Source organism: Oryzias latipes, chromosome 12 (assembly GCF_053564925.1).
Source record: "Oryzias latipes strain Hd-rR chromosome 12, Olatipes_Hd-rR_3.1".
Classification (NCBI taxonomy): domain Eukaryota; kingdom Metazoa; phylum Chordata; class Actinopteri; order Beloniformes; family Adrianichthyidae; genus Oryzias; species Oryzias latipes.
Window position 1 is genome coordinate 2,864,535 of NC_136248.1, and position 23,758 is coordinate 2,888,292.

The 23,758-nt window shown below is 42.7% G+C and overlaps 1 protein-coding gene across 3 annotated transcripts in view; it reads right to left on the bottom strand.

The window, feature by feature from the left end:
• rab27b (RAB27B, member RAS oncogene family) overlaps nucleotides 1–23,758 on the bottom strand; it is a 77,880-nt gene that overhangs the window by 12,586 nt on the left and 41,536 nt on the right. The window contains exon 1 of one of the 3 annotated variants that reach the window (XM_011482115.4): nucleotides 15,151–15,311. The exons of the other annotated variants lie outside the window; for them this stretch is intronic. The gene's annotated coding sequence lies outside the window, so the exon portion shown is untranslated. Of the gene's footprint in view, nucleotides 1–15,150; nucleotides 15,312–23,758 lie in introns of those variants that run through there. 3 annotated transcript variants of the gene reach the window in all.

The window sequence follows — 23,758 nt, forward strand, 5'->3', positions numbered from 1 at the left end:
AGAGCTGCATGTCATAAAAAACTATATATTTTTAGTCTTTGGAATGCTTCTGCCAGGATTTGAACTCACAACCTTCCAGTCTCAAGGTGGACACTGTTCACTGAGCTACAGGAAACAGCTAAAGGAAATCTTTGTTTTTGTGTTAACCACGCCCACTTTCCTATTATGTCATATTGTTTTGTTCATCTTGAGCAAACGATTTGTGTATTACATTTCTGCAATATTCCGGGAAAAATATGCGAGCAAGAAACTAACACCACTTTTGTGAGATCGCCACGTGAGCGAAATCTACAATTTCTAATTCCGACGTTTTATCCCCAGCAGCTTCCCAAAGATTCTCGAGTAGCTAGGAGGCAAAGATCCTAAAAGGAGTATAAATATGTGAAAGGCACTAACGTTTTTTTTTATTCAAGATGGCGGTCTCTTCTCAAAATCAGAGTTCAAGGAAACTTCGATTGTGTTTGTAGACTTGAGCTGATGGCTTCTGTGAAGATTCAATAGAAGTTTCCTTTTCCCATATCGGGAGAAAACAGGAAAATCTACAAATTTCACACTTTGCCACAAAATTGCCACCAAGCCGTAGGTCTAGGGGCCATCCCATAATAATAACAAAACTTCCTTTGGATGTCCTTGACACATAAGTTTTGGATGGTTTGTAGATCTTGATTTTTTTTTGCCCCCCATTCATTTTTTTGAAGGTTTTGTGATGTCATCATTTGTTTAGGGGTGGCCCAAAATTCATTTACATGTACTAGGCTATTACAGGTCTTCATGAACCCAAAGAGCATCAGTTTGACAATAAATGCTGCAATTTATTTATTTATTTGGCACCAATTAAGAGAAATTAACCAAAAGTGGATGCATACTACAATGAAAGTTTTCTTTTTCTGTTATTGATGAGTTAAGTTGGACTGACACGACAAGTGAAGGAAAGTAAAGAAAATGAAACAAGGTCATGAATTTACATTACATCTTAAAAATAGATGACCATGTCTGTGTTTCTATCACGATGCTGATCAGGAAGTCGTGTTTCTCTCTTCTTCCTCTCTGAATGCATCACATCATGATAAGAACAGAGCGTTTCAATCTGACTGATACCCAGCGGACAAACTGTACACAACTCATTTAGTCAGTCTTAAAACCTCTTCAAGGTACATTTCACTTCTTTCCAAATCCTTGTTGATTTTTCTTAAGCTAATAAAACATCACTAATGCCTCTTTGCAGCTTTACAAGCCAAGACAGAGTCATAAACAAAAGTGACTTCCTGTTCTACAGAAAACAAGTTAGCAAACTGCTTTGGCATCTGATAAAAAGCATCATTATGAGAGCGAACGCCAAGTTTTTCAAAGAAACCTTCCATATCATATGCGTGCAACAAACGAGCACTGACCACAGTCGTCTTCCTTCTGCATTTCATATCACTGTAAAGTGAACAGAAAATAAAAAGATCAATGCAACTATGAAAAATACATTTCGGAGCGATGTTCCTCACCGATCAGCATCTTCCGCTGGGTTGCTGCAGCAAGTAAAGGATCTTTGTGAGCAGATACCATCAGAGAAAGCATTGGTGGGTTTCACTCCAGTTTTTCTTCTTTTCCTCATGACGAGTTCTCAGAAACCAACATGTTTGCTGGTCTAATGAGAAGTTTCATGAGTAAGAGCAAAAGAGAACGTTTGTTTCATTTTCTCCATTCTTTAGTATTTTAAAGACCCACTTCTACTTTCAAAGCATTCCTGCTGGTCTATTAAATATAAATACATTAATAATAAACATAGTTTCTGATGAGTGGCAGGAATTCATCAGAAATTCACCTCCGAGTTGTGGGCGGGACTGTCGCCGTGGAGTGAGCGTGCTCTGACTTCCCATCATCCATCTGTTTCCACGCAGTCCTGCTAGCCTACAGCCCCTCACAACTCCAAGCTAACATTAGCGGTGCAACAAAAACGGCCAGCGATATCGGAGCGATCCAGACTCCGGGTCAGAGGAGGAAAACAGAGACGTTCATGGATCCGTTGGTCTGCGGGTGGATGCATCAGCATGGAGTGGAGCAGGGGGCTTGTGGCTCCGCCTAGCGTATTTTTTTTACGCCACACTAGCAATCTTTTTCAAACAGCATTTTTTACGTCTGCTCCCGATTCATGACTTGAATCAAGAAATACACAAGAATTCAGTTTTGAGCTTATTTTCTTTATAAATGTCCTCGATCATCAGAAAAATGCAACGAAAAAATGTTAAAAACAAAAAGCCCACCATTTTCATCAGAGTGTCTCTTTAAATGCTGGGAAACATTCCCGGAGTGGAATTATTTTGCCATTAAAATGTTAGGCTTGTCTTTTGCTAGTAGTTATGTTTTTACAAATATTAAGCTTTGATAAATAAGAAGGAATCGAAAAAGCTTCTAATCTCCTAAAAATCTGATTCCTATATTATCACTCAGTTAAAAAAAAGTATTGTTTTCCTGTTTCTCTTTCTTTATTATATTGTCTTCCTCCATATTTGCCGCTTAACTCCTCCTACAATGTTTCATCTATTTCAACCATTCAACTATTATAATGTTCAGCTCTTTCAGCTTTTTCCAGCTGTGACTTTTGCTCCTTCAAATCCTTGAACTTTTCCAGATATTCCAGGATTTCTGCCTCTATTGAAATAAATGGGGAATCCTTGGAGCAGAAGCTCGCTGGTTCGATACCCGGCTCTGGCATTTCTCACAGAAATGCCTTTTTTGTTACTGTGCTGTTTTCACTGTATTTATGTTCAACTTTGATCATTTCTTTATTTATTTTTTACCAATTATTACCCTCTAAGTTTCCTTTTCACTCAGCAATCCAGCCTTTAACCTGCATTTTCTTCTGAGCTCCTTCTAGGTATTGACCTTTTTTCTATCATTCAATCCAACAAACAAGAGCCCAGACGAGCTGTTTGGCAAAAGATCTATTTATTTATGGGCACAAGCTACAGACTGAGCTTTACTGCAGATTTCTTACATCATAACAGGAAACAAAGAGCTTCTCCATCCAATTACGATTTATTGCCTCGAGGCATTGGTACTACAAACAAAATTCTTCTAAATACAAGCTGTATTCCTTTTAATCATAGTCTAGGTTTGGATATCGAATGAACTGCAGCAGAATATTTTCTGATCCAAGTCAAAGAGAGCCGTCTCCTCTGAAGTTACAATCATTACACCATCCGCTTTGTTCGCCACTCAAGTGAGTAATGGCTGCAGCACACACCTCTGTGAAGCACACAACATCAATTCTGCCTTCCAGCGTTGGGTTGTATGAGCAGTTCGTCCCATGCATGAGCTGACGGCAATCATTTCCACCACCAGAGGAGTCGCCACCTCCACAGCCAAGGCATCAATTCACCCGACAGTGGAGTGGGATTTCCTCCGTTTTGGAAACACACAAACTGCTCATTTGCTCTACGCTCAGACTGATCAGTGCAGAAACAGATGATTGTGATGTAATTCAACAATTACCTTGGATGATGCAGGTTAAACACTCCAAGTTATCATAAGAGGCACTTGACCACCTCTGTGCCAACATTAAATGTTTATATCAGGCTGAAGACCTTTAAATATTCAGCAAAGGAAGGTTTAAGCCCTAAGAAGTCCAGGCTATAATTGGGCATTGTCTATTTTTGAGTTTCCTTTATAATTTCAACTTAAAATAAATCTGTCTTCAAATGGACTCTTTCTTCCTTCCAAAAAGGTTTCACCACTCATCCAAGTGGCTTCATCGGTCGAACCCACCTGAATGGATGAGAACATTTATCTATACCTTAAGCTCCATTTATCCTGCCTCACTTGGCATCTTTTGTTTCAGCACAACCTCACCCATGTGACTTTCTATTTGTGTCCTTGTCATAATGCAGTAACACACTGGACCTTAAACCACACAAAACAAAATCAAAATAGGAAAGTTAATGTATTTTTTCTGTGAAAAATCACAAAAACGTTTAAAGAACTTTTTAAACTTTAAATAAAAAAACTTGCATCTATAACATTTATATAAAAACAAGTAGAATCTTTGCAAACAAAAAGGTTGAAGGCAACCTTTTTAAATTAAAGGGTCTCCAGCATTTCTTTTGTACTGCATTTTGCACTACAGAGACACAACTGTGGTCCTCCCCAAAAACACGCTTTTAGCTGAAAACACATAACATTAAAGTATGTTCAACGTTTGGCAAACCAAAAAACACAACTTTTGAACCCAAACATTTTATGTATAACTACTAACAATGATGAGGGGAAGACATGATGACTGCTTTGCTCAGCAGGACAAAGGCTGATCCACACGCTTTACTTAAAAAGTGTGGTGGACATTCCTGGAACAAATGTGCATCGGGTCTGGAACATTTCTGACGGTTTTGGCCTCAGACTTTTTCTTTTTTAACTGTTCAAACAACTGATCTTTTTTTGTTTCGTCTGTTTTTTGGTTCTCGATCGATAACTGCCAACCTGGAAGAAGATTGAGAATAAATGATTCAATCTGCCTACACGTCCACAGGCCCTTCCATCAGCAGCAGTTAGCATTACAGACATAGAACCAAAAGTGACAGAGCCGCAAGCTCTAACTGCTGAGCGTGCGCATGCCAGTGCAGAACTACAGCTGAAGTTGTTCTGGCAGCAGACCAACATGTTCTGAAGATCCAGAGGACCTTCAGCAGCCTTGCTGTGCTCAGATACGAGTGGTTTTTCCACACCATCCTCTCCTTAATCTCACTGCAGGAAGCTGGCCAACATCTGCAATGACAGCTCACACAGCCGGAGCTGAAAGGTCGGCATGGATGCCGGAAAGCAGACAAACTGCTCTCAGAGTGACGGGCAGAGCCAATCTCTTCCTTTTGGAAACCGGCTGTGCAGTGAACTCCTGTCAAATCCAGGCTGCTTCAGGCTGATTTTTACATGTCTGAGTCTCACAGTGGTGGACAAAATAGTTGTTACCCCTCAGTTAAAGAAAGAAAGTCCACAATGTTCACTGAAATGACTTGAAACGTTCAAAAGTAACAATTAATTCAAATTTATTAAAAATTAAATAATCAAAATCAGCCTTTACTTTAGGGTTGTTGATTAAGAGAATTATTTAAAATAAAAAACTAATGAAATAGGGCTGGACAGAAATGATGGTACCTCCATTAAAGACTGAGAACTAATTGCCCAGGGGGTCATGATGAACTCAGGGATGTCCTTTAATTGACATCACAGCTGTTTTCAAACCCATAATCAGTCAGTCTGCCTATTTAAATGGAGACAAATAGTCACGTTGCTGTTTGGTGAAAAGGTGTGAACCACATTGAACATGGACAACAGAAAGCCGAGGAGAGAATTGTACCAGGACATTAGAAACAAAAATATAGACAAACATCATAAAGGTAAAGCCTATAAAACCATCTCTAAGCAGCTTGAAGATCCTGTGATGACAGTGGCACATATTCAGAAGTTTAAGACCCACGGGACAGTAGCCAACCTCCCTGGACGATGGAAGAGGAACATTGATGACAAATTGAGGAGACGGATAGTTGGAACTGTATCCAAAGAGCCCAGAACAACCTCCAAAGACATTAAAGGTGAACTCCTAGATCAAGGTACATCAGTGTCAGATCGCACCATTCATGGTTGTTTGAGCCAGAGTGGACTTCATGGGAGACGACCAAGGAGGACACCACTGTTGAAAGGAAATCATCAAAAAGACAGACTGGAATTTACCAAAATGCATTCTGGGAAAATGTCCTTTGGACAGATGAGACCAAACTGGAGCTTTTTGGTAAGAAACATCAGCTCCATGTTGGTAGACTCAAAAATGAAGCACCCAACCAAAAGAACACTGTCCCTACTGTGAAACATGGAGGAGGCTCAGTTCTGTTTTGGGGCTGCTTTGCTGCATCTGGAACAGGGGGTCTGGAAGTTGTGAAGGTCAAATGAAATCTCCAGATTATCAAGGCATTCTGGGTAGAAATGTGCTGCCTAGTGTCAAAAAAAGCTTGGTCTCAGTCTTGGGTCATGGGTCTTCCAACAGGACAATGATCCAAAACACACAGCCAAAAAACCCAAGAATGGCTCAGAGAAAAGCGTTGGACTATTCTGAAGTGTCTTTCTATGAGCCCACTCTAATCATCTTTTTCGAAGTATTTTGAAGTGGATGATGCTGTTTTTAGTCAAATAAAAAAGAACTGTCATCTTCTAGTTCCCAGTTTCTGCAGAGTGGCAGGAGTCGATTATAAACTCACCATTTTCCCATCATTCCTGTGTTTACACCTCTCCCCCTAGCTTACAGCCTCTCACACCCACAACCTGACATTAACGGTGCAAAAAAAATGGCAGCAGTATCAGAGCCATCCAGTCGTACAGTTTAGATCCAGATCAGACCAGGAAAACAAATACGTCCATGGATCTGTTGGTCTGACAGTGGATGATCAGAATGGAGCAGAGCAGGAAGCTTGTGTCCTGCCAATTATGAGAAGTACACATTAACTTTTTTAAAACAACAAACTGTTTCAATAATCTGGCATAACCAAGAGCATTATCCTCCCACTTAAAGCTTTAAGGGACCACCTAGAAAACAAAATGCAAAACCTGAACAAGAGAATTTGCTTTTTTAGACTGAAATGGCTGCAGATGAACCAAACAAAGTTGCCTTTTTGAACTTTTTTTGTATCTCTATTGAAAATAGACTGAGATCACAGAAGCAGAAGGAAGAAAATCATGAAAGTCTTAGGGCTTTTTCTAAAAGGAGTATATGGACAAACAAATAGTGTTTCCCATTTGAAGTTATTCTTCAAACTACCAAAGATAACAATTATAAACATTAAAATAAACCTTATTTTTAAAGTAAAACTTTGCCAAGAAGTCAGCAACATGGTGGGTGTTCCCTCCCCATGAGGACTGACTGGGGGTGAGTGGATTGTATTTGCTGCTTTGTGACTACAACGGTTGGTTTAGCAGCGACAAGCCGCTAACACCGCAGCAGAAAGGGTGATAAGAAGATGACTGACTCATGACAGACCCTCCATTTGTTGAATACATGTCTGAGCAGGAAAACAAACCGAAAAAACACCAGTCAGTCCCATTATGCTGGTCCAGGCGCTGGCAGTCATCACATTCCAGCTCCTCGGAAATAAATGAATCCTTTCAGGAGGAAGGAGCGTAATTTCATTACAGCCAACCTCATGAAACCTGATCAAATAGAAGCTGAACTACAGAATTCAAGCTAATGTGGAGAGACACAACCGAGCATTGTGTTGCATCCTTCCCTCATGACTCCAATAGTTGGGAAGCTTTTACCGGTACTTTGTTGGGGTTGCATCCTTTTAGATCCTTCATATAAAACATGAAGAATCATTACTCTTCTTTCAGATCATAGGCTGCATGTAGGACGGGAAACTAGGGATCGATTCCCAGGGGGGGCAGTTAGGTTCATCCAGTGTGGGTCCTTGGGCCAGACCTTTCACGCTGCTGCCCAACTATGGCCCAAGTCTGGGTTCCCCTGTGCCGGTCCCCAGCCCGGATAAAAAAAAGGGGCGTGTCAGGAAAGGCATCTGGTGTAAAAGTCTCAGCCAAGGCTGTGCAAAGCAGTGAAAGCTGATTGGCTGTGCCGACAGGTGAACTTTCTGCTTTCCTTTCATAGCACTTCATATCATTAAAACATTGATTCCTCATTTATTAAGTGATGGCTGAGAATGTGTCTGTCTCTGCAATTTAATCCAAGAAAACCATGATGTATTTTAGGCTTAAGCCATTAAAAGTTATTATTAATATTTTTAATTAGATTATTAAGAAAAACTCCAAAATGTATTTAACAAGTACAGTTGGAATGAATATTCCCTCTGCTTTTAAATTCTCACATTTTAGATCAACCGTAGAAGAAGATCTAACTCATTCCCCTCCTGATTTAACCAATGAGGTAAAAATGAGACATTTAACCATGAACCTCAACAACAAGCAGCAAAATAATGGTGGAAATCACCATCAAAGCAAAAATGGTCGAATAGCAAAGAATGATCCAAGTATGTATCTCAATTAATTTACTATATTTTAAGAAATACAGGTGAGTTCAAATGCAATTTTGTTCAATTATTTAAAATTTAATTCATCTCATTAATGAAGAAACATTTCACAACCAGTGACCTCAGGAGTTAGGAGACAAGCAAAACAGAAAATACAGGAACTTCTAGGCAGGAACTTCTAGGCAGGCCAATGGAGAGACGCGAAGACATATGATGATACAAAAGATGTGATAACTTATGTCATAACATTTATGGCTTCACTTATGAATCATGCAAAACTCTTGTTTATGCAAATCTACGTACAAATGTATTAATTTAATACAAACATTTTAAATCTACATAAGAAAAACTAATCATTGAATTTTATTCTAAATTGTATCCGATGACAAACTTGTGAATATTATTGATCCAGACATTTTGTAGTAATCTTAGCCCTGGTGAAGCGCAGTGAAGAAAAAAAAAAGGACAACTTAAGATTTGTTTTTGGTGTTTATTAAATTTTTTCTCTGTCTCTAAATTTCAATTTATATTGAATCATATGAAAAACATCTGAGAAAAACCTTTGGATTTTCCATGTCATGAGAATCTGATGCCTGTGCTGTGAAAACATGGAATGGGGGGGGGGGCACAGTTTGCAGATCTGCATGCCTGGATGCTTAAACAGTTTTTGCTTTTTAGCTTTTTTTTTTTAATAACTCCCAATACCGCTTAATTATCTTCCCACCTTGTCTTAAAAAGTCTCATGGCGTGTTCAGACCGGAAGAGTTTGTTGGGCAGGACCGACAGAGTCCACTTAACTTGGTCCTGATCAAGTCCAGAATGTTGCATTTGGTCTGGATTCCGACTGCCGTCAAGCGGCCTCTTGCGTTTTAAACCAAAGCTTGTAAACAAAACAGTTTGTAAAGATTTCTTCAGACATCGGTCAGGAATTATGAGGGCGGGGCAAAGGAGAAATGATCTAAGTCTTGTGCTTTGCAGTATTTGTCAGGATAGTTCATAGATTCACATTTACGAACACCTGCATCAACACTTTACTTTGGTACGGTGAAGGCGTGTTGTAAGGCGGTTACTCAGGAGACAACGGCCAAGAAGGTTCCCTGATGATGCTTATGACAAATTGATTTTCGGGAAAACAGCATGAGAAGCAATGTGTGTCACGTTACTAGTTGTTTTTATGAGCCTGTAATCTTCTGACCACAATATAATGAGTTGCTGTGTCTTATTGTTGCTTCAAGTTTCTCCGCGGCGCTCTGTTTACATTGTCATGCCCGGCTACGGTGGCCATTTTGGTTCAGTTGTTCCACCCCAAACACGGAGCCTATTCAGAATGAGGCACCTCCAAAGATGGGTCCAGGAGCAGTTCCTGGTCCCAGACTAGGGACAGAAAATGACAGAAAATGTGTTCCGGATCATCAGAGGAAACAGACTCTTGTACCACTACTTAGGTTCTTGAAATCGCTTTGCTAAGTCTGAAGGCTTAGATATGGTGGAAAGCGGTCTACAAAGCAGGACAAGATGATTCTAATCATAGAAACAGTCAGGTTAGAATGTGACGTTTTCTCTGTTCTGCTTCATTTATCCCTGTGAGTCTCCCTGTTCAGCTCTTCTCTCTTGTATTCGCAGGTTTTTCACTTTTGCCTGTGGCCAATCAAAAACATGATCTCATTTGTAATGGCTCCCTTTCATTGCTTATCATGTTGAAGGTTATCATGTGATCAGTCAGCTGACTGGGTTTGTGGTGCAGTTTGCCCCGGGACAGCAAAAGCCGACAACATCACGTTATGTGCAGGAGTGTTTGTGCAGATGTGTCCTGAAGCAGAGCAAACGCGTCACAGGCGACCTCGATGGAGTCATCAACGAAACTATACGCTGTGTTCTTTTGGGTCCTTTAAGTTTTTTCTTACAATTCATTTGAACAAAATAAAGCTATAAATATGAAGTCTTTGAACCACCAACGTAATCAGTTTGTGTGGCTGCAAAGAGCTGTACTGAGGCTATCTGCAGTATGGTATTACAGCATTCATCATAGCATGTTCATTACATGATGTTACGCATTAAAGGACCTTTTTTGTTTCATTTACAGCAAAGACATTCACATTTCTGCCACGCCACTAGCGTTCATCATCATTGATCAAAGGAGACATCGGCGTCTTCTTCAGGCCGTGGAGCGCCGAGCTCCTTACATGTGGGAGGGGCTACGGATGAAGCCATTTTGGGAAATGGTGGTTGGTGATTTTCCAGAGGATCTGTGGATCCAACAATTCCACATGACACGCTCAACTTTGGATGAGCTGTGGGACCTCTGGTGGCGTCCGCTGTGCAGCGCCCAAGACTGCCAGTTCCTACCAAGAAGGACATTGCTCCGGTTGTTGTTCACATGACTCATTTAATTAGTTGTATGATATAAAGCTTTGTTTTCCTGTTTCTCTTTCTTTATTATAGTATTCTACGGCATTTTTTGCACTTAAACCCCCCTACAATTTTTTAGCCAGTTTAACCATTCAACTATTCAAATGTTCAGCTCTTTCAGCTTTTTCCAGATCATCTTTTGGTCCTTCAAATCCTTGAAGTTTTCAAGTTATTCCTCCATTGAAATACATGGGGAATCTTTGGTTCTGAAGCTCGTTGGTTCGATACCCGGCACTGGCATTTTTCGCAAACAGATCTTTTTTGTCATCGTGCAGTTATCACTTTATTTATGGTCAACTTTGATCATTTCTTTCTTTAATTCTTTATTTATTTTTCCAATTATTACCCTTTAAGTTTCATTTTAATTTAGCAATACAGCATTCAGCCCTGGATTTTCCTCTGGAAACGTAGCTCCTACTGTGAAAAAAGTGTTTCCATTGCCGTTTTCCAAAATATGTAAATTTCTTTCTTATTTCTTTTTTTATTCTAAGTTGTCCTGTCCAACAGCTGGGCGGGCAGATTGTGTTGGACATATTTTACTTTAACAACAGGGGTTATTAATCTTCAGACAAACCAAAGGTATGTCTGAATAAACCCCTTTTGTAATTAAGGCCAAACTTTATTGATTTCAATAATGTTTGAAAATCTTTGGTGTTGGACCGGACGGAAAAGGAAAAAAGGGAAGAAGAGAGAGGGATGTTAGAGAGGGTGGGGGGTTAAGAGGGTGATAATAGGGGGGGAATAAGACCATGAAGCAGCATAGAGCAGCAAGTTTGCTGGTTGTTTATCATTACGGTACGGTTCAAATGTAGTACAAAAAGGGCGGGGCCTGTCCACACACACACTCAAATGTTATCAACACACCTGCTGGCTGCAAAAATGTCCACATGTCAACATGTACACAAAACAGATAGTGTTCACACACGCATACTTATGCCTTCAAACCAACTAGTGTGAAATATTTCATTCATTCAATCATGCAAACTATTAGTGCAATGGTGAGCTAACACCAGTGCTCCGGTGAGTGTTTATGTTCTTCTAAAATGGACGGTGGAACATAAAAAGAAGGAGGGAGAGTGCCCATCCATCCCCACACCAAGACCCCCGCCACAGCAGCAGCGGCAGCCGGAACCCCCCAACGCCACACGGCAGCAGGCAGGGAACAACCGCCCCCCGGGCGATCACATCTGCCACCCAGGCCAGGGCCAGCAGGACCGCCGCGAGGCCCCCAGAGCCAGAGAGCAGGGAGGCACGGGGGGAAAGAGAGCGCCGCCCCAGCCCAACCAGGAGAGCAGCCCCCCCGCCGCGCCGGCAGAGTCCAACGCAGGGCCCCACCCGAGAACGGCGCCCACAGCCCCAGACGAGCACCCCATCACCACCCAGGAGTTCTGGGCATCACCCCGCCCCAACCCCAGGACCCCCCAAGGGAGACCCGCTCCGCACTCCAGGCAGCCACCCACCCAGCCCACGGTTGGTCCAGGGAGGAGCAAGGCAGGGGCCAGCCGCCCCCATCCAAGAGGGGAGCACCCCGGGGAAAAAGGGGGCCCACCAGGGGTGTTGTAAACTTCAGGGGCAAGGAAACCCACCCCCCAGGCACATGGACACCCCCGGCTCAGGTGTAATGTGAACCCCCCCCCGCGCACGGAGAGAGTACCGCCCAGGGGAAACGGCCGCCGTTGCCAAGGGCCCCGTAACCCCCACCAGGGAAGGGGTAAGGGACAGATGGTCCCAGGTCCCACCTTCCTTGCAAAATGCGTGTGCGTGTATGTGTGTGTGCTTGTGTTGAAATGTATATTATTATATACATTTTATATTATATTATATATTATATTATATTTTGAGGGGGGAGGGGTGTGTGTACTAAGGGGGGTGCAGTTAAAATTGGCGGGTAGGGCACTGGGGGGAGCAGGGCCCCCCCCCAACCCCCCCCAGCACAGGCAAAGAGACCAACCCCCAAGCCAAGCCAGACAACCACTCCACCCCCCACCCCGCACCCCCACTCCCAAGCCCAGAGGACCACGCAGCGCCCCAGAAATATGTCAATTTCAATACGCCTCAAAAACCTCCTCTGCCAAGCACAAAAATATTTTTCGATAAATGCGAGTTCGGAAATTATCGCAAATCCAATAAGCGCCGTTTCACAGTCAACAGAAACAAAGCTATAGTTGATTTGTCAACTCTGACTCTGAAGGCAGAAAAACCTCCACCCAAGTCCCAGTGGCTTCACCTGTCCTGTAACCAAACCCGAAAGATGCTTTTTCTTGTCAATTGGCTTAACTTAAACACACTACTCATGTAGGTTTGTCACCAAAACTAGTATATTTTAAATCTGGCTGACATGCAGATACAAGATGAGGGTTCTAGGAGCTCCCAGAAGTATTTACAATCTGAAAGATAACACCGACCAACAAAGAAACTACTGAGTTGTAAACGTGGACTTTATTAAAGCTCTGCTGTTATACTTTAACCTGAGTTTTTGACTAAATGCCATTAGCCATGTTTGCTCACCTCAGGGAGCGGCGAGCTGCGGCCACAGCCGAGGCTCAGGACCGGGTTGGCTGCTTAGCAGGAGTCCAACTGACAATGCCGAGTGTCAAGAGGGGATGTGTTGGGTCACACCAGCAGCCATTACTCACCCGTTTAAATGCTTCTATTCTTTTTTTTTTTGTTGCCCTTTCCTCTGAGCTGGCTCTCTGGTATGAACAGTCGTCTAAGTATGACTTCCAAAAACAGACACTGTGCCTTCAGAAACCCAAAACTTGGTGCAAAAACCGTTATCTGAAGATTGTGGCCTGGTTCATCATCATCTGAATGTCCTCTTCCCTCATACATGCAAAGCAGCTTCTCACAAATTCCTTTTAAGCTTAAAACATTTAAAACTTGCTTACACCCCTGACTGTTTCTTGACATTAAGTGGTAACCCAAAGGCGATGGAATAACTACTACCAAAACTTCTACTTCAGCAATTCAAACCTGTACTGTGATGATCTTTCTCTCACTTTGACACCAGACTGATCTGACACAACAACTCGTTGTGGTTTCTGTGGGAGGAGTCTGTTTGTGGAGTAATTCAGACTGGTCTGTAGAACAGAGGAGATCTAATGAGGAACACAAAGATCTCAATTTCATGTTCTGAATCTATGTTCCCACCCCCATCTGTAGCTGTGAGCTGTGTATGTGGATCATCCCAGACACTACACTATTGTTTGATCAAGCAGGCGGGGATAAGATGGTTTATGAGCTTTAATGACAGGCAGGACTTCAATCAAAGCAGCTTTAGATCTAAATTTGTGTCTGGAACAGTGAGGGGGGCCTCTGGCTCCACAGCATTTTTACATTTCTAGCCCTCCAGCTCAGCCTTTCTATTCAAAAACTACGGGGTTGAACCTAAGAGAAGAACTGGGTGGGGTTCAGGTTCGATTCACAGTGTTTGTGTTTACTGCCAAACTATACGTCTACCTGCATGAGCACTAAGTACACAGACTCTGCTCATCTTCTCATAAATCACACCTTAGAGCAAGAGGGAGCAGCAAACCAATTAAAAATAAAGTTAATGCGTTAAAGTGCAACCAAACCAGCCCAATTCAAATGAGGAGAAAAGCTCTTTTGCAAAAGGTTCTTAGGTTTTGATTGATGTTTGTAACTACAAGTAATTTACTAGAAAGGGATGCTAGGAATGAATAAACAGGACAATTGAAGCGAAAGAACATCAAATAAAAACTTCTACAACTTGGACTCAAAAAGCTCTTCCTCATGCCGGCATGGCTGCTTGGGAAACTTGTGACTTGTGCTATTTTTACGAAAGCAATAAAAAAAAACCTCTGCTTCCAGCTGCAAACACTAAATGAGTGTGTTTTCTCAGAAATGTTACATATTCTTCGTTTTCGCATAGTTTTCCTAATTTTAAGTACAGCAGAGTTTTCTCTCCTTTTTTGTCTCCACTGTTGTCTAACACAATTTCCCTCTTTTAGTTTTGGGTTCACCACGTTACTGATATTTGCGTTTGGAAAAGGTCTGTGCAGTAATTATCTTTAGAACTTAGTTAACATTAGCTCTTGGTTTCATAAACTTCTTAAAGTTTTCCTGCACATTATTTAGGCTTTGTAATTATTAAAGACGGACCTTTCCAGTCACAATCCAGTCATGTAGGATTTGTCTGAACATCACGAGGCTGAACCGTGTGAGGGATCCAGACTCGACTGCGTGTGGACTCAACTTCCAGAACCTCCACAGACCGGCGTCCTCCTTCAGAACACACCTGTCTCCCTGCGTCCTCCTTCAGAACACACCTGTCTCCCTGCGTCCTCCTTCAGAACACACCTGTCTCCCTGCATCCTCCTTCAGAACACACCTGTCTCCCTGTGTCCTCCAGAACACACCTGTCTCCCTGCGTCCTCCTTCAGAACACACCTGTCTCCCTGCATCCTCCTTCAGAACAACCCTGTCTCCCTGCGTCCTCCTTCAGAACACACCTGTCTCCCTGCGTCCTCCTTCAGAACACACCTGTCTCCCTGCATCCTCCTTCAGAACAACCCTGTCTCCCTGCGTCCTCCTTCAGAACAACCCTGTCTCCCTGCGTCCTCCTTCAGAACACACCTGTCTCCCTGCATCCTCCTTCAGAACAACCCTGTCTCCCTGCGTCCTCCTTCAGAACACACCTGTCTCCCTGCACGCTCACACAGAAAGCCAGTCAGCCGCAGAACGAGACGGAAACAAACGGCGAGCGTCTTACCTCCGCGGCTCCTCAGCTGATTCAACTGTGAGAGTTTTCTGGGGGAAACCCGAGGCGAGCGAGCAGCTGACCAGTTAACACCCAGCGACCGGCCGGCCGGCTGACTGACTGAGAGCAGGGGGGGGGGCACCGACTGACTGCATGAATGACTGCTATTCAGTGAAGGCAACAGAGCAGAAAGCCACGCCCTTCACTCAGCTGCATGGATGCTCTACAAACGGAGTCACTTTTAACTAAAAAAGTGAAAACTTAATTTTCAAACTGAAAAACTTCACAACTAATGAATTCCAGTTATTTCAGGTTGAATTTAATTTAAAAACGAAAATCTATAAGCTCCTTTAAATCACTTTCTGCCCAGTTAGCAAACTCTTTTGTGATGGTTTCTCCCTGAAATCTTTTAATAACACAGTCCAACCAACACTCGGTAACTCATTACTCCTTAACCAAGTGTCACCTGAAATCCTCTCCATAATTTAGTTTAGTTTTGATTAGCTTTCTTATCTTATCATCAATATTATTACACAGCAGCCGGTTCGTGTCTTTCATCGCTACTTTTTTCTTTGCAGCTCGTCTCTGTTCCAGGAGGTAAAGATAGGATGGAAACCAGCTTGAAAACGTGCAAATGTACACACAACACGCATGTACACACGCACACACAAACAAACACAGCCTTATCAGTTTGTAGGAACAGCTTCTGGCTTTGTCCGTGTGAGACACAGTGAGCACATCTGTGTTTTTCTGTCTGTAACGATGCAAACACAAACCCTTGTTTCTGTGTTTTTGTTGTGTTGTTGCTTAAGAAATAACTATTGCACTAAAAGAGTTTTGGTGATTCCTTTGCTGCACAGCAGTGGCAGGTTACTGAAGCTCCTCCTACTGCTAGAGAAATCCAAAAGTTTAATTTAATTCAAATTATATAGATGTAAACTTTATCAACCCACAAGAGGGAATTCATATTTGGAGCAACTTCTTGTTAAACACTTCAGATTAGGAATCTACTGATGATCTTCCAGGGCCGATTATTGGGCGGTTATTTGTTATTTTGCAGTATATTTATCTTTTAATCTGACAGAACAACACTGAACGGCTTATTCTGGCTCTGGTGCAGCCGCTCCGTCTCCAGCATCATGTTATGCAAACCACACATTCAGTCCTCTGCCTGTCACGCTGCAAGCAACTAGAGCCGTCACTTTTTACACGTTACCAAAATGTCTTTTAACGCCATTAACTGCATGTTAAAAAAGTTATGATTGTCCCCGCCCACTATTTCTGAGAAAAACAGCACAAGTGCCTCAGCTGCTCTGTGGGTGGAGTTAGCACAGCCCCTCCCTCCTCTGTTTAGCGCCAACATGAACGGCCATTAAAGTCCCCCTCCGAGTAAAATCCTGTTTTTGGAGTTCTGGACATGTCCATGTGGCATTTGTCTCATGAAAGAGAACACATGTATTGGGAAATCATTACATTTTTGCATTTCTGACTATTTCTCCGCAAAGACGCTCGGCTTGAATTAATGAGCTCATGTGATGTCACAACAGCACATGCTCCCAGATGTGGCCCGTCCAGCGTGAACATCAGCTCAGGTGTGAGAGAAGAGAAGATATCACATTGCTGCATTCCCCCTAAGTATTTTAAGTGTGTCCAAGGCTGGATTTGGTTGTTGGCCGCCCGTATTTCAAATGAAACTTAAAGTTAAAGTTCCAAATGTGTTCTCCGCATTTGTGTTTTCTCTCTGACCGAGTTTGAAGGCTCGCTGTCTGCATTAACCAGAGAGGGTAAAAAAAAAATGAAAAAAGTAAAATCAGGGGATCTTTTTATTATTGCCTCCATGGTAATAAGAAAAATATCCTGAAGTTCAGGGGTCTGATCAGGCTGGCTCCCCATCCTGCAGTGGGTCCCTGTCTGGCAGCCAGCTTGCCTCCCGGGAGCCGCCATAGTGATCGGAATCGCTCCATGGGCCCTGGGACTGACTCTCCAGGTGTACCCACCTTCCCCCAACCGTAGGCGCGAGGGTACTGTTGGGCGATTTGGTTCAGACGGTTCAGGCAGGTCCCTAAATTGTGCTTCTTCTTTCTCTTTCGGCTTCTCCCATCAGGGGTCGCCACAGCGAATCATCCTTTTCCACCTCACTCTATCATGAACATCTTCTACCCTAACGTTAGCCAACTTCATGTCCTCTGTTAAGACATCCATGTATCTCCTCTTTGGCCGTCCTCTTGCCCTCCTGCCAGGCAGCTCCATCTCCAACATCCTTCTACCAATATATCCACTATCCCTCCTCTGAACATGTCCAAACCATCTCAGTCTGGCTTCTCTGACTTTGTCGCTAACACAGGCAACGTGAGCCGTCCCTCTGATGTACTCGTTCCTTATCCTGTCTAACCTGGTCACTCCTAAGGAGAACCTCAACATCTTCATCTCCGCTACCTCCATCTCAGCCTCTTGTCTCTGTCTCACTGCTACCGTCTCTAACCCATAGAGCAGAGCTGGTCTCACCACTGTCTTGTACACCTTTCCTTTGAGTCTTGCTGGCACTCTTCTGTCACACAACACTCCTGACACTTTCCTCCAACCGCTCCAACCTGCCTGCACTCGCCTCTTCACCTCTTTTCCACAATCCCCATCACACTGAACTGTTGACCCCAAGTACTTAAACTCCTGCACCTTCTTCACCTCAGTCCCCTGTAACCTAACGCTTCTACCTTGATCCCTCTCGTTCAGACACATGTATTCTGTCTTACTACGACTGACCTTCATACCTCTTCTTTCCAGAGCAAACCTCCACCTCTCTAGCTGTTCCTCCACCTGCTCTCTACTCTCACTGCAAATTACAATGTCATCCGCAAACATCATTGTCCAGGGAGATTCCTGTCTTACCTCGGTCCCTAAATTGTGCTGTCTCTCTGAAATCCCACCACTGCCAGACCTTCAGACCTCAGATCGTTTGTACCATCGACTTAACATTAAAATAGTCCCCCCCATCCGCACAAATCATGTTCAGTGTGAACGCATCTTCACCGAAACACGTAACCCTGATCTTAACTCTTCCTCTGGGTCCTTGCAGCCAAGAAAAAAGTTCAGCACTGATCAAACATATTTGGAAAATTACGTGCAAATAGTCACTTTCTACTGTCTTTCTGACATTTCATTTTATCTGCTGTTCAAATTAATTCAACAATCGGCATATACTAGCATTGAGGTAGCCTAAATTATTATGCCATTTAAAGCATTTTTCATGTTCTTATCAAAGTTCTTTTTGGTGTGTAATTTTATTAAACAGTGGGGTCTGGTTCACACATTCTACGGGTGTAACGGTACACTAAAATCTCAATTCAGTTCCGTTCAGAATTTCATAGGGGTCGGTTCGATACATTTTCTGTATTTTTGTGGTACAAAAAAGGCAGAAAAACATTCTTGCAAAATAAATCCATTGGTTTAAATAACAATAAAAAAATTAAGCTATGCAAGTGATCTGCTATATAAATTAATACAACTATTAGCTGTCAGGAACCAAAAACTTTTACTAAGAGCTGGAATCTGGATCAGAACTGGACCGTTGGATGGCTCCGAAACTGCTCGTCTTTTTTGTCGCACCGGTAACGTTATGTTGGGGATGTGAGGAGCAGTAAGCCAACAGGAAAGAGTGTAAACAGATGAATGATGGGGAAGGGGACAGGCGTCCACACCAACAGTCCCGTCCACAACTCGGAGGTGAATTTTAATGAAAACCTGCCACTCTGCAGAAACTATGTCCTGGAAAACGACACAGGTTTAGGTTTTTAGATTTTGGCTAAAAACAGCAGCATCAGGATTAAAAGACCACTGGGAACGCTTTTACAACAGAACAAAGATGACCGGAGTGGGACTTTTTCCATCACATGTTGCATTTCCACTTTTCCTAACCAGTCGTGTTGAACGCAGGTTGGGTGTTCATGCGGGTGGAACGCAGCTCCACTAAGTCGTACTACCAGCGGGACATTCTTGATCTGCAGTGCTTGACCCTCTTTTCAGATCTTAGTATAAAGCCCAACTTACTAACACAATCAATAAAACAAAAGCAAACACTCAGTGCAGCCCCCTGCAGCCTTAATTGTGTGCCTTGGTCTCTCCTTAATAGGTGAACAAAGAAGTTTTAAAGTGTAAAAATGTGTACATGAAAGACAAAAGTCCTGTAGTTGTTCTTCTGCGCTGATCTCAGGGATTTCTATTTGAATTCAAACTGCACCACAGGCTGTCTGTTTTCAAACCCAATCCGGTGGGACAGGAGCTTTGAGCGCCACATTGGATTTTTTTTTTTGTAAAGTGTACACAAGGTGGCAGCGCTGCTGCGAGACAGTCCTAATGTTTGCAATCCACACCGTTTCAGCAGGTTCACATGCGGCCTAAAGAGACCGAAAGAGGCCAAGACCTCAAAGCATCACGTTCTTGTCTGACACCAGCAAAAGCTAAGAGGCTGTGTGAATCAATGACTCTACAGTACAAATAACCAGACCATGTAAAGCCACCAATGCAACAAAAGAGGGCAGCTAAAGTACACAGGATTCAGTGGTTTTTTTTAGTTTCACATTTAGGTTTCAAGTCTCGACTCTCCACGTTTCGTCTCTCACAGATGGTTTGTGTTGTGAGATTTTGCTAGCTCAGTTTTTTTATTTTTTTAAATACCACAAAATCTCTTTTAACCCGTCCATCAGCCGACAGAAACCACACCTTCATGATCCATCATACCTTTTTCCTTTATTTCACATTCTGGAATTTGTATGTCGACATTTTTTATCTCTGTTCTAAGGAAAGGTTTGGTTTTTGTCCTGTGGGTCCAGACGACTTTCTGCTCCTTCAACATCTTTAAACCATTTAAGGCCTCTCTCTGCAGACTTTTTGTGATGACTTTTATTATTAAATGTTCTACAGAACACAAACATCAGGAAAATTCAGCCATCCTCTAAACCCATTTTGTCCCTTTTCAGCCTATCCTGGCCACTCGTGGGCGAAGGCAGGGGACAACCTGGACAGGTTGCCAGTCTGTTGCAGGGTCACAATCACAAACCAGTCACACCTAGGGACAATTTAGAGTAACTGACTACCCATTGAAGCATGTTTTTGGACAGTGGGAGGAAGCCAGAGTCCCTGGAGAAAAGCCACGCATGCACGGGGAGAACATGCAAACTCCACACAGAAAGTTCCCCCACTGGTGCTCTGGTTCAGGTCCCCCAGCCGGGACTTGAACTACGGGCCTTCTGGCTGTGAGGCAAGAGCGCTCACCACTGGATGAAAATTATCTGGAAAAATAACAGAAGATTGGAAGTCTGGATATTATTAGATTATTCTTGATCAATAGTCTAAAGCCAACAGAGCCGACCTTCATGATCCATCATGCAGAAGGGAGCGGTAACCACGATCTCATGCTGACTTTCAACAACAGGAAAGAAAAATCTAGAACTTTTAGGACAATTTTGAAACTTGTTAAGATTTTCAAACAATAAATATGTCAGTTTTCAATACTATAGCAGGTCTGATCTGGAAGAGGAAGCAGTCGTCTTTAACAGGCAGGACCGAGTGGAAAGCTGCTGGAAAAGCTCCTCCATGTCCAGACGGGGAGGAAGCACGCAGCTCCTGTTGGTGACATTTCCTCAGCGCTAAAGGCCAACTAACCACAACACAGACGGTTACCATGACAAACACGGTCTGTCAGGAGAAGCCCAGCATCTGTGTTTTTGTGGCCACGGCTGAAGACCTTTAAAACATTTGCTCTGTCAGAAACTGGAGATGTAACATAGATGATGTCTGAGCTGCAGGATTCTACAGTAAAGTGAGTATTTAAGAGCTGGAAGACTTTAAAAAGCAAGAAAGTTTATGTTTTCATGAACAATGTCTTCATTGAAGCTTATTTATATGAAGCAAATGATAAAAATCAAGTGAACGATGAACCGTTTGGGATCGACTCATCAAATTGGTTGAATTTAGATGAAATCAGAAAAGCTAACTGGAAGAGGAGATCTTTCCGTCGTTATCTCTTTATGCCGAGTGACGCAGCAAGTTTTCTTTTGAGCGTATGGAGTTGCGTGTCAGATCCATACGTTGGGGAATATATCCAACGTATGATTTTAAAAAGGATGTTTTGATACAGTTTAGCAGCCATTTCTCATTCATTTATAAAAGTCAACATTTTGTCAGTAATTGTCTAATTTTGTACAAATTTGATAGAAATAAAAAAAAGAGACAAGAAATTTGTTTTTGTTTTTTAAAGATTTAGAAAATGTAGCACATTATTTATGATGTGACTAAAACAGAACACGGATGGGTTGGTTTATCGTTACTTGGTTGGTTGGTGGCGTCATGGCATAACGCGTGAGTCATGGTGCACAACTTCACTGGTTCGATTGCATTTTTAACCAGCTCAGTGGCCTTGTGGAAGAGTGTCCGCCCTGTGATTGGAAGGAGTTCAAATCTAGGTCGATGCATACCAAAGACTAAAAATGGGACCCAATGGCTCCCTGCTTGACACTCAGGATTAAGGGGTTGGATTGGGGGGTTAAACCACCAAATGATTCCCGAGTGCGGCTGTGTCTGCAGCTCACCGCTCCCCCAGGGGAGGGCTCAAATGCAGTGAACAAATGTCACATACCTAGGTGTGTGACAGATAATTGGGACTTTAACTTTATTAAGAAAAAATACTTTTTCTGCTCACCATTAATCTTCTCGTCACCAAATCAAGTATTTTAGTGGAGGTTTTACATTCTTTTAAATTTCATTTATTTAAACAGACCCTTTTTTACAATAAACTCATTAATATTTTAACTCGTATAATATTTCTGCTTCTTCAAAAAACCCAGGTATGCCACCCTGTCCTGCCTGTAAGTGGAGGTTATGACAGTGAATCACTTCTCATTGTGTGTGAAGACAGCAGAACCAGCAGGATCCTGACATCCGCGCCTCTCCCCGCTCCACACGATGTGTTTAACAAGAAAACCCTCCGAGGACCCACCAAAGGCCACTGGACCCAACAATGGTTGCCAGGGCAACAAGAGCTCTCACATCACCGCGATCAATGCAGGCCTTCTGTTTTTGTCTACATCCTTACAGAGAGTTCACGTGGTTACTTGTCCGGGTTTACTTTGTCTTTTAAATAGAAAAAAGCAGCTGAAGTGGTGAAGTCAGGATAAAACAGAATCCAGCAGTTCCCAAAAATCCTAAAAATGAATTCCTAAAATACTGGACAGACCAGAGGTTCAAAATAAAGATGCACAGCTGACACAGAGGCCGAAGCGAAAGGGAGTCCGTACAAAGAATTATGCAGCTCCCAATATGGAGACACACAACGATCTCAGAACATCAATGACCGTGTGACCACATGTTTGACTCTGGCATTCACTCACACAACGACACAGACAGCTGTCGGTAAATAAGGCCATAACAAGGTCTTTGAAATCAGACTCTACAGTCGTAGATTTTGGGGGTAAAGTAGACTTTTTGAAAAGGAAATTAAAGAGAAAAAAGTGTTTCTTTTTACAACAAGCCTCTGCAACATTCAGTGCTTATGGGTTTACAGCTGTGGTGCAGAGGCAGAGCGTTCAACCTCTGATTGGAAGGAGGGTCTAAGGGCAGGTATGCCCAACTTCGTTTAGTCTGTTTAGTTTATCAATCATCTATTGAATTCTATGACTTTATGATTCATGTTTATTATACAGTTACCGGTATGAAGCCCATAGAGACGATTGTTATTGTAAATATTGGGCTATGTAAACAAAACTGGATTGAATTGAATTGGAAGTACAGACGTTTGGTCCCCAGCACCTTGGTCTACCATTTCTTTAAGAGTTCTTAGGCAAGACACTGAACCAAACATTAACCCTGATGGCTATAGGTTGGTGCCATTGGTGTGTGAATGTGCGTGTGAGTGGAAAAAAGCGCTATACAAGTATACATAGTTTACCAATTATTTCATATTTAGAAGTCCAGCCACACCCAACACCTCCACCCTGTCCTTAATTTTTAAGTCAGAGGATTTTCTGTATATTGCTGCTGAGGTGAACAAATATCTGATAGTGGCAGCCCAGTTGGGCCAGAATGTGAGGATGTACCACTCTAGTCCGTCTCACACAGTGGGGCTCACTGGGCAGGAGGAAATAGAGAAATTTAGAAAAGGCAGACGACCTTGATCAGTCTTAAATGGTAACATAAAATCCTTAGATCTAATTCCAGGAAACAGCCCATTTATGACAGAGTCAATGAATGAATAAACCTGTCAGTTTTCTCCTGCTGCTCAGTGAATCGACTTTATTTTGTTCAGGCTTTTCTCTCATTATTTCTCTTCACTGTGTGTATGCTCACGATGCTGGGTACAGCGGTCAACCATTGATTGACAGTTGTAGGTTCTGTTCTCACCTTGCCTACCCATGTGTTAAAATGCCCTTCGGAGAGACACTAAACCCCACATTGCACCTGGTGGTCATGGGTTGGCGGCACTGTAAGACAGCACACATCAGTGTTTGAATGTGTGTGTGGATGGGGCCGTGACTGTAAAGCAAGGTAGTCAAGTGCATCTAAGTAAGCGCCATTTAGGGCTGCACAACATGAGGGAAACCTGCAATGTGCGACACCGGTGATCAATATT